Source organism: Protomyctophum parallelum, assembly GCF_964188405.1.
Source record: "Protomyctophum parallelum genome assembly, chromosome: 2".
In the NCBI taxonomy this organism is placed as follows: Eukaryota; Metazoa; Chordata; class Actinopteri; order Myctophiformes; family Myctophidae; genus Protomyctophum; species Protomyctophum parallelum.
Window position 1 is genome coordinate 8963639 of NC_139699.1, and position 10945 is coordinate 8974583.

At 40.3% G+C, this 10945-nt stretch overlaps 1 long non-coding RNA gene across 1 annotated transcript; it reads right to left on the reverse strand.

Annotated features, from left to right (window-relative positions):
• Positions 1 to 2057: 2057 nt before the first annotated feature.
• LOC310853594 lies at positions 2058 to 6897 on the reverse strand. The gene is made up of 3 exons (XR_014568814.1): positions 6858 to 6897; positions 6556 to 6766; positions 2058 to 4111 (listed from the first exon to the last, which is right to left on the reverse strand). It is a non-coding gene; the product is annotated as an uncharacterized lncRNA (long non-coding RNA).
• Positions 6898 to 10945: the final 4048 nt, after the last annotated feature.

A 10945-nucleotide genomic window follows, 5' to 3' on the forward strand; every position in this document is an offset into this window, starting at 1 on the left:
AGAGGGTCCACCATGTTCAATTAACCTCCGGGTTCACGTGGTTAGCAGTGGTGAAAAGTAACTAAATATTAAGTACATTACTGCACATGTACTTTGTACAATTTTAAGGTATTTGTACTTTCCTTGAGTGTTTCCAATACTTTTACTTCTACTCCACTACATCTCAGATTGGCTATTTTCAAAAGATGTTTATAGGCCTATATTTGGAAACTTGAAATGGCACATGAGTACATTTTGAATTCCAGACATTTACGTATTGCATACTGCAGTACACATGCAGTGTAAAGTACAGACTATACTAACTGATCACATATACTATAGATCACTTTTTCCCCCGTTAATCTAATCTAATCCAAATCAGTATCTGGATTGGAATGTATAGGGATTAGCCAACCAATTTACAACCCTTACTATCAGATTAGTCAAAGCCTGTCTATTTTGCAGTTTAGCAGAAATGGATGACGGGCTATGAAATATATTTTCGTGAACGGAAATGACAAACATGACAGATGTGCAGAACTTTTGGGAGAGGGGAGTAGGCCTACTAGTCTCTCGAGCCAGTCTGTTGACTCGCACAATTTTCACACAGTTTTAGACTGTAGTGCCCTTCTGGGCACAGGTCTCCACCAGGAGGATAGGAGTGTGTGTGATGTTTGGCAAAATGTTTACGATTAATATAAACATTTTTTTTTTTTTTTTTTGCAACAATGTGTTTTGCATTTTGTTGAGGAAATGCAGAGCCAGATCACTCATCTCTGAGGATGGAATTCTGGATGAGCAGGACATTTGCAGCATTTTGTAGCAAAACGGGCCACTCCTGAAAACTTTGGAAGGCAATTTTATAGCCAATCAGTGTATAATCTGAGAAATCCAACAGACTCGTCTTGATCACATGACTACAAAGATTTTGGATGAAATCTGTGAGACTAATAAACAATGTGTTTGTTTCTTTCCTTGACCACATCTTGACTAGAAATCGTCAAGATCGTCAGAAAACTGTCAGGATGTAGAAGACATTTTTAGAATCTGATCTCAGGTCAAAATGGGTTAATATCCATTATATCCCATTTTTCTCACTGCTGTCCTTTCTCATTCTATTTTCGGCGCCAGAGTCTTTTTTAGTCTCCCCCCCCCCCCCCCCCTTTAGCAGAGTTCAATTGATGAAGCTCAGAATCCATAATGGCACACACAGAGGTGAAGGGCTATTGAATATTCTGAAGATGAAACTATTAAAAATGCATATTGTCTCATTATTTCTGCTGCCAAGTTCAGAAATCGGCCTCATGGTGGCGCTATAACTGGCAGATGTGGAGGGATGCAGGGACAATGTTTTTCCATGGCCTCTAGTAAAAATAGGAATTGCCCTATTATAGCATTATATATTATTTTCTCCTTCTCTCTCGGAGCTCAATTGCACCCTAAAAAAACGGAACTTTTAACATTCAGTAGATTTTCTGTGGTCTGGGGATTTCTGGCTTTATACCGGTAAGTAAAAAGAGCCAGCATATCCCATATATGACAATGGGATTTGCCAGCAGATGTCACTGTTTTGCCTGTTTTCATTGTAGCTCAAAAGGCTTCACAGAGAAAATCCACTGAAAGTTCAGGTTGTTGAGGTCATAAAACGTCAAAGAAAAAGGAAAAATAAATAAATGAATGTCATGAAACCTTTAAAGAATGTGAACCAAACAATGATGCAGACAAATGCAGATCAATTACACCATCATTTACTAATAATCAATTATGTACAACATATATTGCAGCAAGTGCTACCAATGAAGAAATTACAACCCTTCCCAGGTTTGAAAAAACATTTTGTGAGCATTTGGAATGCAACTGTAATGCGAACATGAAATAAAAAGTAAAAACATAAAATTCATTAGTCAAGATGTGGTCAAGGAAAGAAATACTAAAGAATAAAAAGACAACCAAGGGATTACATCACAAACCAATATTTCTGACTCCATCTCTTTCCCTTCCCTCAAAAGGGGTGGTGTGAGTCTCTAAGCATTGGGGAAGATAAGAGTGTCTGCCAAATGCCTAAATTGATCGCCTAAACTGATTTAGAAAAGGGGTCATCATGAGTTTCAGTTTTCAGTTAACTCATCGGAGTGGTTCCAGTCAACAGTGAGGTGCTCCCCAGTCCCAGAACAGCTCCACTCTTGAATTAATCCAGAAAACCTTTGTTAATCAGGTCCAGCTTGCTTATTGGTCAGAGGAAAAGATGAATCAATAATCAAAACAACTACCACATGGCACATACCAAAGATGGGCTGAACAAACCAGAGGCTGTCTAGAGTACACTATGGACTATTCAATCCAGTGAAGAGCAAATTCAGTTTTTGGCTCAGACCGGTATATGAAATTAAATTTTAAGTTTTGAATTTATCACATCACACAACTTAAGTGAAAATGTGGGAGAGAAGTCAGGAATACCTTTTGAGAAATATAAAAAAATGTTTTAAAATGCTAATTTTGGTCTCCATTTTGGACTGAGGCCGATTCTAAAAAGCCCTCTAAATCCTGACCTAAGCTTTCTGAAAATATTTATATAGCAGCATCAAAGTTTTAAAATAGTGTACAGAACCCCAAGAGGGGTTCCCGCCCAGAATGGGCTAGGGGAGAATGTTCATTTCAGCTTTACAACAGAAAGCCAACTATTGAGGCATTTGAACACTGCTGCCTGTGGGACAGGGTCTCAATTTGTGAGACACCTCAAAAGTCTTGGAAATGAGGGACTATCCCACACAAATGGGGACATCTGGTCACCCTGCGTAGACGTATTTGGACTCTATTGCCAGGAAATGCATGTACATCTCAATGGCAGTTATTGGCAAACTGTGTTCCTCCTCTTTTTTATAATAATGCTCCAGAACCGTACTGGTCATCCAACAGAAGACCGGCAAGTGGCACATGGTTTGGAGGCTTACTGATGTCCTAATGTGTGAGATCATGCGGCTGGCTAGATCTTCGTCACTGCTGTACTTATTCTTGAAGTAGGCTTCTCGATTTGGTCTAGTAAAGCCCCGAAGCTCAGTCACCCTGTCAACACGCTGTAGAGCAGGGATTTGTCTGGCTGTTGCTGGCCGCGCGGTTATCCAAAGGCGGGCCAAGGGAAGCAGATGCCCGTTGATGAGGCTTGTCAGCATCACAGGAATTGGTGCTGGCTTATTGATATCAGTCAAGACCTCATTGTTCTCAAAGTCCAAAGGATACATGAACTCTTCCAAACCATCAATGATGAACATTACTTCGGTCATGTTGAAGTCATCAAATCCCTGCAATTCTTTAAAGAACGTATGAATGACTTCTCGAAAGGTGAGATTCTTTTTTTCTTTTACTATTTTATTCCAGCCTCTTAAATAGAATGGGATCAATATCTTTATTTGGTCTTCGTTGGCACCATCGTGTGCCCATTTCAGAACAAATCTTTTGGTCAGAAATGTTTTGCCAATGCCAGCACATCCTATTGTTAACAATGTTTTGACTGGTTTCTCTTGTCCTGGCATGATTCTAATCAAGTCAAGCATTCTGATTTCTCTTTTCCTGAATGCTAGTTTACTGGATGCACTTTCAGTTCTGTTCACATCTGAACATCTTTCAATTTGACTGACCTGTTCTTTGATCACATCTGAACATCCTTCAATTTGACTAACCTCCTGTTCTTTGCTCACATCTGAACATCTTTCAGTTTGAACGACGACCTGTTCTTTCACATCTGAACATCTTTCAATTTGACTGACCTGTTCTTTGATCACATCTGAACATCCTTCAATTTGACTAACCTCCTGTTCTTTGCTCACATCTGAACATCTTTCAGTTTGAACGACGACCTGTTCTTTCACATCTGAACATCTTTCAGCTCGACTGGCCTCTTCTGTGTTCACATCTAAACAGCTTTCAGTTTGACTGACCTGTTCTTTGCTCACATCTGAACATATTTCAGTTTGACTGACCCGTTTATTCACATCTGCTCTCTCTTCCATTATGATTAAAAGTTCAATCCAGATCTCAGATAGAATCTTAGGGGTTTTATCTCTGACCCCTTCAAACACATACCTAAACGACTGCCTAGATCCCATTGCTACCTGAAAATCCAAAATCGCCTCCTCTGAAAAAAGAAAGAGAAAATGAAACGGAAGATAAGTGTTAATATCTAGAGACAAATATATTTTCATTTGAAAAACAGTCACCATCAGGTATTAATTATTGTGGAGTCAGTGGGCTGTATTTTGCGTGTCTTAAGTACCAGGTCTTATTACCTAACTTGAGTAAACTAAAGACCTGGAGGCGTGATCAATGCCATTTGGCTATTCTGAGTGGCCCAGTATGTCACAACCAATTATAGAGGTAATGAGGTATTTTATCCTTTTTGATTTGATCATCTTTATTTTGAACCTAAAGGGAAAACAGTAAAATATATATATTTTTAAAGTACATAATGTATACATTTCTTTTTTTAATGAAATAAGAAAATATAACAACAACGTGATCATTGATCTTCCACCTGAAGTTCAAAAAGGAGGAAGAAGTAAAGACTTATTTACTTCTACCCCCCTTCTTATAATATTCAGTTACTTGACAGTCAACAGTTAAGGTCATTACACACTGGCGAATTGGCGACGCGATATATTCGTGCGAATAATTTGCATTTAAAAAAAAACAATTGAAGTCCATGCAAGCTTCCACATCAGTGGCGAATGTGCGAATGTGCGAAAATGCGACCGTTTTCGCTTTTATTTGTTCGCTCTGGTGTCGTATTTTGCAGAGATTCGCAGGCGAACTGCAACATGCAATATTTCGCATTTTCAGATCGCTTATTCGCATCGCGTCGCTAATTCGCCAGTGTGTAATGACCTTTACTTGACAGAATACTGTATGAATTCTTGAGCTTAATTTGTTTTCAATGTTTCCATAACATTTTTCAATTTCAATTGAACGTGGTTTATTGGCATGACATAGTAGAAAATAAATTTGTGCAGCCAAGTATCCAGATCAGCAGGGTTGCATGAAATCACGTTGCCCATTCATATCAGTGGTTAACTTTGCATGCACTCAATATGCAATTATTGCCATTCAAGCGGACGAGGCACTAGTTTAAGTAAATCATTTACGTGGTTCTGTAAATTATCTCCCTTTAATAAACCTATTTGCACATGAGGAAATTAAACAACATGCTACAGCTGACCCTAGTGACAAATCCCAGGCCAGGAAGCATGCAAGAAAGTCTTACCGGTCCCACCCACTCCGCCCACACAATGTGCCGACTCTCTTCTGGGAGGCACTACAGGTCTAACTTACTTATTTTTCAAAGCAATATCCCTCCTAAACCTAGTGTCAAGTATCCCCCACCACACACACTAAAATAATTGTATCCATCACTGTAAATGTGCAACTGTTAAACAATGTGTGGATGTACTGTACTATTCCAGAATGCTCTCAATTGCAATGTCTACTGTTCTGTTTGATTGATTCAATACTTTGTAAACAGCACAAGGTGAAGGTAGTGGTACAGTCAGACATTATGTTAGCAGTACTTAACTATGGCTTGGCACCCCAGAGAAATCACTTTATTTAGCCAACATGCAAAACGTGTTATGTACTGTAAAATAGAGCCTGACCGATGCCATATTTATGGGTCTGATACCATTTCCATATATGGAGAGACCAATGTTTAAAATAATATTTTGTCCATAAATAAATCTCGAAATTAATTCATCATAAAGAAAATGCAACAATTATCAATGTACAAGCTCAAAACCCAGGGTGATGAGCCTGTTTTTTGTTTTTGCTTTAGAAAATCTTCATAAATGACATTAACCCATTCTGACCGGGCACCCATTTTGGTGTCAGCATCATGTTATGCTTTTAGCTATTTTTGAAAAATCGAAGAGCGACTGACATTTTTTGAATCTGATCTCAGGTCAGAATGTGTTCATCAGACCAGTGTGTGTCCAGCGGAAACCTCGTATGAATCTGATCTCAGGTCAGAATGGGTTAAGCCGTATGACGTACAATTCTCCATTCATTGTCAATGGGAATTTAATGTTTGTGTAGAACAAAAATAGACAATAAGCCGATTTGCTCAGACACTAAGACATCAAATTATCCATTCGTTGTTAATGAGAATTTAATGTTTGTGTTGGACAAGAATATGCCGATTTGCTCAGACAATGATTTAAAATTCTCCATCGTCAATGGGAATTTAATGTTTATGTATGACAGAAATCTACACTAATAGTGGAATATAGGAGGGCTCTCAATTGCACTGCCTATTGTTCTTTTGCAGTACTTACTATGTTTTGCAAACTTACATACACGATTTCTGGACACCCCTTGACAATCACGTCACCCTGATTGCAGACTAAATGTTATTGGATGTGTGGAAGGCAAATATACTGTATATGGCAATAAAGCTTTAATCTGCCTTACTGTCTTCTTTTTTAAAGGCCCATTTTTGGAGTGCATGTACAGTAAACATACCCATTGTGTTTGGATTTGCATTTCAGTAGTACCTCGACACATGATGAAAGCGTAAATAATGATTTCGCTTACTATCATCAAGAATGTCAATGAGGTCGTATTTCATGACATATTTGACGGTGACTTCCATTCTTCCTCCCCCCCTCCGCCGCCGATTCCTTGCTCGCTCCTTCTCCTCCTCCTCATCATCTGGACCTCCCTTCAGATATGCCGTTCCCCCTGGAAAGCTGATGTACGATTGCTCCAACCTCATCCCCCCAGGCATCCCCCCAGGTGCATTAGCCTGAAACGGACAACAATCAACTCAGTATTTGTTTTCTTTGTGTATTAAGATTTTTTCCAGAGGTGAAACTGAATGAAAAAGCGGATCTCACTGTGTATGTCGAGTTGCTTCTTTGAGGACCTCTACGGCTTCATTGGATATGAAATTAAACAAATGAGGTTAACATCCAGACTGTCAGCTTTATTGTGAGACATATCAGGTAGGCGTGATTATGAATCCCACCACACAGGGCCGGATTAACACCTCTGAGGGCCCCTGAGCACTGAAGCTCGAAGGGCCCCTCCTTCACATGCACGCGTAAATCTTTTTGGCTGTTTTGGGTCATTTTGATGCCATTATATTGGCCTATTCCCAGTCACCTACCCCGCCCCAGAGTGACAGCCAGGCAGTAACAAACACATTATTTTTATTTGACCCACATAGTAAGCAAATGGGTAAGAGAATTCACCAGTGTATTTCAGTGTTTCTACCTTTTTTTGTCGAGCCACCTGACGCGCTATGCATGCAGAATGAAAACAAAGCAATGCTGGATGGCGGACGTACGTCTTTTATTACACCAGAATCATGGTCACCTCTCCACCTAACCTCACACAGCCCAGTGGGCCCACCCAACTTGAATAACAGCCAATCTAGCGCATTGTTGCACTTTTCAGCTGCCTTTTTACTTTTAGACACCATTTATTTCATTCGGATTAGCAGGGACATTTTCTGTGGAGCTGAGGGGCCCCTGCACAAAGTGCCCATATGGTAGATCCGGCCCTGCCACCACAGCTCTAGAATAGAATAGACCCGCCTGATTGTCTCCCGGGCAGGTATAGTTTTACTGAGGTTAGGCATAATTGTAGGGTTAGGTGTAGGCATAGTTGCAAAAAGACAATCGCAGCAGGGTTTGCCTAGAGCAGCTGTGGGATCCATAACAACGCATCAGGTAGACCTTGTGTTACTGTCTCACACTCAATTTGAGTATGTGTCACTGTCCATGAATGGACTGTAACTGTACAATAGCTTTCAGTTTCTGATTATAACTGTATATGTTTTGGGGACTGCCCTTAAGTCAGACCTCCCGTTAGTCAGATCTATGCTGCGGGTTATAAATCACCCGTGCTGTGGGTTATAAATCACCTGTGCTGTGGGTTATAAATCACCTGTGCTGCAGGTTATAAATCACCTGTGCTGCAGGTTATAAATCACCTGTGCTGCAGGTTATAAATCACCTGTGCTGCAGGTTACAAATGACCTGTGCTGCTGGTTACAAATCACCTGTGCTGCAGGTTATAAATCACCTGTGCTGCAGGTTAAAAATCACCTGTGCTGCAGGTTATAAATCACCTGTGCTGCAGGTTACAAATGACCTGTGCTGCTGGTTACAAATGACCTGTGCTGCAGGTTACAAATGACCTGTGCTGCAGGTTACAAATGACCTGTGCTGCAGGTTACAAATGACCTGTGCTGCGGGTTATAAAATCACCTGTGCTGCTGGTTACAAATGACCCATGCTGCAGGTTATAAATCACCTGTGGCTTCCTGTGAGGTTAGGGTTAGTAATGGTCAGACTAATGGGATGTGGAACCAATGCCAGTACGTAGACTGTGGAGATTGACAGGAAACAGAGAGACGGGGAGTGACACGTGACAAAGACCAACACGTTCAATCACGCAACAATAATAATCACTTACAGTTCGATTCTCATCTTACCTCTTACTCTTTTTTTGAGGGCCATTTTTGCTTGATGGAGCTGTATAAGGCACCATCTCCTGGCCATTATTGGACATTGTGCCTAAAAAATAAAAGATAAACAATATTACAATCCATCATTATGATCCATGCACATACACATCTTAATACACATAACCTTTGTTGTCATTTTAGTTTGTCTTTATGCACATCTGTCTCTCTCAAAATAGACCAATCATATAAGTATATAGCTCACTACATAAATCCCTCATGTCAAAAAAAAAAAAAACAACAACATTTTTTTGCCTTCATTTATAGACTAGATTGTCTATATGGTATTTAAATGCAAATTTGTCATCAAGCCATATTCCAAGGTACTTGTATTCAGCAACCCTTTCTATGTTTGATCCAATCGAGGTAGTAATATATAAATTATTATTTATATAGTGTAAATAGAACAGGGCCCAGGATCGATCCTTGTGGGACACCTTTTGAGGTAAGAACCATGACTGTGCTCTCCCAGTCCAAAGCCAGGTAGTTCCGAAACCACCTGCAGTTATTTCCATTAATCCCAGTTCTGTGTCAAATATTTAAGACTTAAGAGTGCATAATCCATTTTATCAAAGGCTTTAGATAAATAAATGGCTTTTCCCCCGCGCAATCTTCCATTATACGATGGCTCTCTCTCCAATAAGTTAAGGGTAAGCCGGGGAAATAAAGCAACCATTGTGTTGTGTGCACTTAATGTGGTTTCAGGAAGTTCAGCATTACATCGTGAAGCACTCGGGAAGCACTGGAGACTTTGATTGTATTATAACAACTATATCTATGTACATTCGTAGCTAGCAGTACATTCGCAGAATAAAAGTGCGTTTTGCTCTAAAATTACAAACTGGATCGATATTTTAGTTTTGCGTCTATTAGTTTAGATTTAGATCTTTAACTGGATCGCTACCTGTTCATCTACGGTAGTTACACAATACACACACACCCTACAGGTAGGGTTAGGCTGGGTGACGTGATACTAAAGTCCAGAAGTAGGCAGTAAAACTTCAACGAAAGTTTAAAGCAAATTAAAGTTTAAAGCAGGTTAGCACTACTAACCTGCTGAAAGTAGTTTTCTTCTTCTGTCACCATGTACACAGACCGTAGAAATGAAATAAATCAGCGTATTTTCTCACGAAAACAACTTTTTTCTTCTTCACAAAACTGCGTGCTGATGTTCCAACCATTTATATTATCAAGTTATTATCTTCCAACTCCCTGGTTCCTCCTTTGAGCGGAGCAACGTGACTCCCATAATGCTTTGCGACCTCATCAGTGTTGCCAGATTGTGTGAGAGAAATAAGCAGCACAGGTCTACGAAAACGAGCCTAAAATAAACCACAGAGTGCATTCTATTTGAAAATACCGTAGCCGATATACAAGCTCAAGTCGCGATGCTACGCGATGTGAGCTTGAGCTTGTAGTTATGCTATTATCGGGGACATGTCACAAAGTGACAAATGTGGTATGGGGGTCGCTGGCAGCCTGGCACAACATATTTTTAGATGATTGTGGGGTCCGTCCTTGAACTTGGACAAATTTCTGGCTGTCCTAAGTGATAAATCTGAGAATCCCATCGACAAATAACGGGAAAACAGCGCCCCCTGTTTTGTCCTTGACGTGGGCCAACAGTCTGTCTCACTACTAGGCTGTCCACTCCTTTCTATAACCGGTTTACTTTAATCCCAACGTCGCTTACAATAAACAGACATGGCAACACTACCTAACACACTAACACAAAATAAAAGATCATTGTGCAGTATAGTTATGAGTGCTGCCAGGGGTGGGCAGGCAGCACTCATACCTCCATAACTGTGCTCAGTTATACTGCTGCAGTCTGCAATGTACAAATACTCACTGTTTTCACTGTCAGTGATGATTTGGGGTGTCATGTCATGTGATGGTGTTGTGTTGGTCCACTCAGCTCCACAGTGTTATATCTGCTGTGTATTTTAGAGCACTTTGTGCTTCAGTAGCCTATGCTTTAGCAGCTTTACCATGATTTTACCATGGATTTGACATCTGCCCACAGAGCCAAGCAATTAGTTTGGTGTACTGACCATACATGCTTAACAGCCCAGCCAATTGGCCTGACCGGAACCCACATGGAAACCCTCTATATCAAGAGGAAGGTATATGCTTACGGGCCGGCTGCTATCAAAGCAAACCAGCAACATCAATCAAACCTCAACAGTGCCATGCTGATCACCTCCTTTGTTAAATCACTAAATTCTGATAGTAATGTTTGCTATCTAGAGTGTTTGTTCAGTAGACAGGTCTTCCTGTCTCTCCAGCTCATTTAATAAACAGAAAATACATTTTCAGGTAGGTGACAACATTTCAGCCATACAGGAGAAAGTAGCCATTTATCTCAGCTTCATTTTTAGTGTTCCAGTTCCAATTTTGTCTGCTCATTTATTTGTGTGGACTGGGTCCCTGCGGCGGTGGCTCAGGGGTAGA